Consider the following 3,151-nt stretch of genomic DNA (forward strand, 5'->3'; position numbering starts at 1 on the left):
ACTTTAGGGTCAAATTGTGCTAATTGGATAACAATTAATTTTGAGTGACCTCTAGTGGTGCTTTCCCACAATTTCCCTTCAATTAGGTAAGTGGGATCCCTATTAGTAACGGAATATCAGGCAGGGTATTTAATAGCCCTTTCTCAGCAGCAGGGTAAATAGTCCAGAGCTAGATGGGGAGGCCACATCACGGGTTTGCTTTTCTGAACAAAGCATCTGATAACTTGATGGAGCACATAATGGATTTTCTTTATGCATCTTTTTTTGCTCATTGATCATTCCACAGTTTTGTGTTGCAAGGCAGCCCACAACCCAGGACTTCATTGCGTGAATACGCCCAACTGTGCCTCTGCAGCAGAATGAAGATATGACTTCACCAGAGGTTGGCACACTGTTATTAGCTTTAACCAAGTCTGTATGGGCAATTACAGCTGTGATTATGGTTATATTAATCTCCCATGTATTCCTACTTGATGCAGCCACAGCAGTGGGACTGCAGAAGCAGCTGTGGGTCACGGCCTATGGACTCGCAAAGGAGGGAAACCTGCAGGCCACAGTTTGAAGATTGGAAGAACAGAACTGTGACAGCAGCAGGAGGGGGATTTGCCATCTTCAAATGATGCTTTACAGACACAACAGCCAAGGTAAAACCTTGTTTTATGACCCTGATTTCTAAGAGTGCAGTGTCCATCAGTGGCTCAGCTGTGTTCACTGGCTTAACCAATTCTGCAGTGACTCCATTTACTCCCTGATAGGAAGGCAAAGTAGTGATTAGCTAATTGGCCACCCTGTGCACAGAGGCCTGTACAGATGTCAGTGGTTCTGCATGTTTTCTCAGCTCTCCCACATAATTCCTTTCTCATGCATGCCATCCAGATCTCACCCCAACAATGCCACTGGTGCCCAGAGTGCTGCTTGAGGGTCACCAGTAGCTGATAGGCAAGACCAGGGCCTAATTAGCTACAACCCCCTGAGATGGTTTATTACTGTGGCAGAATGAGCCCAAGGGTCTAAAAGATCAAGGCTCACTCTTCAAGTGAGATGTGCATAAACATATTAACAGCTATACATTTGAAAGTGCCTAGTTGCATGAGGTGGGGTTTTATTCTAGGTAATTGCAAGTTTCAGTTCAATTAGGCACATCCTGTCTTTTCAAATGCCCCATCCCACCAGCCAGCAATAAATGGATCTCCTCCCTTTCTCCCAAGTTTCTGTTTAGGGGAGGATTTTGAAGCACGGCCAAGCAGAAATGCTTAGTGTTTATTCTGTAAGCATATCTCTTTGAAGCACGGAGGACTTCAAAGTCAACAACCAAGTAATCATGGACTGTAAAGATTTACTGTGTTCACATTTACAAACCTGCAAGCCCCTGAAAAGTTGCACTAAAATGCATGAGTTAGTTCTGATGTAGAGATTTGAAGAATTTTAATTTGCATAGGTACTCTTGCTGGCTTTAATAAACATAAATTAGTATTCAAATGTCTTCCTCAAAATGCACCAGACTTGTAGGACAAAATGTGACCTGTCATTTCAATGTTATTTTTGTTTGAATGACCTTAGATAAATGCAAGAGACAGAAAAGTCACTTGCAATTTTCTTTCCACATATGGGGTGGTTTCTGACCAAGATTCTTGATCAAATTTTAGGTGATTGACAGTTCCCTTTACCAAAAAGATTTAAGTCCAAAGATACTGTTAGAATATATGACATAATTATTTTGCCTAATGGAAATACATTCATTTTGCTAGCAGTCTTGAATTGCTGCTGCCTTAAAGGCAAATGCTTTAGTATATTAAGGATTTGAAACTTGGCTGATTAGTGGTATAAATCTTGAGCAGGAAGGGTAAGGAAATTTTGTATTTGAACTTTTGTTTAATTCATCATTGAACAACTTGAAAATATTTAATTCTCTCTTTATTTCTTGTTTTATTCCACACATACACATCTTGCTTGTCTTATGGGATGAATTTACTTGTTCCTCCCTTAATAAAAACCTTTTAACACTTTTACTTAATGAATAACAGAGACATGGTTCTTTATGGGCAATACAGTGGGTCTTACTAACCACCAGAAAAATGATTTTTAATCTTCTTAAGTTGAAAGTATTCCAGTAATTAAATCTGGATCTGTAAGGTGAAAGGTCATACTTACTTTAAAAATACATTTAATAATTGCTAGTTATTTCTTAATAGTTACCATCTTTGGTTTAGATACCAAAGATAAATCATTGTAATTAACCAACCTGGCCCCAAGACAAAATTGTGATCCTTTCAAATTTCATAAGAGGAAAAAAAAAGTCTCCATCTTTTTAGCAATCCAAAAGTCACTGGAGCCTCTCCCTCTAGAAGATCATCACTCTCCAGAGACTTTAAATCCATTTTACTTATAGTTGACGGTTAAATTTGGTGTGACACTTGAGTTGGGAGAATCATGGTTATGTACAGGAGATGGTAGAAACTCTTCCCATGCCATCTCAGTTTTCAGAGCAAGGCAAGGTAGCTCAGAGAGTCAGATTTGTCCATCAGTTGAGAGTAAGATGTGCTTCGGTGCTGCTGACTACAGGCAGAAATCTGTCCTTGGGGTATAAAACAAATGAAGAGCTGTTATGGTTTTGTGTGGACGACTAAACTTTCTGCATCCCTTGAAATTAGTTTTCTTCATCAGCCTTAATCAGAAGTGATTATGTACAGCAGTGAGTGGATGTGATATTAGGGCACAAGAAAAATGTAGGAATTTTTGTGATTCTGCCCTGATCTGCCATGTGGGTAATGTAGCAGTGAAGAAGGAAATCTGGGGATAGGCTGAGTGGAGAAAAACCGTTCTCTCTCATAGGTGTGTTTATTTACTGCTCTGAGCTTGGGCACTTCTCTGGAAGTACATAATCTGAATCTCTCTTTTCACTTCAGCTGTGATTTAAGCTTGCTGCAGTACAGCGGGCTCAGCTGAACCTCTGGGCTTTATTAGGATCTGGAATGATAGTTTTCTAGTAAATAAAGGAGACTTCAAAGCTGCTTCTTCACAAAGATCACTGCTGTCTTCTGTGTCTGTTTTCTGGGGACTATATTCATTTTAAAAAATAGCAATAATCAAAGAGAGATATAATAAAAAAACAAATATTCTTCGATGAAATCCCTGGAGGTGTTCAAGGCCA

General features: G+C 39.5%; 1 long non-coding RNA gene across 1 annotated transcript in view; it reads left to right on the plus strand.

Annotated features, from left to right (window-relative positions):
- Positions 1–219: 219 nt before the first annotated feature.
- Positions 220–3,151, plus strand: part of LOC109369531 — a 26,366-nt gene continuing 23,434 nt past the window's right edge. Inside the window, exons 1-2 of the long non-coding RNA XR_004160874.1 lie at positions 220–382; positions 480–644. This is a non-coding gene — a long non-coding RNA (uncharacterized LOC109369531). The remainder of the gene's footprint in view (positions 383–479; positions 645–3,151) is intronic.

The sequence above is a fragment of the Meleagris gallopavo genome, chromosome 11 (genome assembly GCF_000146605.3).
Source record: "Meleagris gallopavo isolate NT-WF06-2002-E0010 breed Aviagen turkey brand Nicholas breeding stock chromosome 11, Turkey_5.1, whole genome shotgun sequence".
In the NCBI taxonomy this organism is placed as follows: domain Eukaryota; kingdom Metazoa; phylum Chordata; class Aves; order Galliformes; family Phasianidae; genus Meleagris; species Meleagris gallopavo.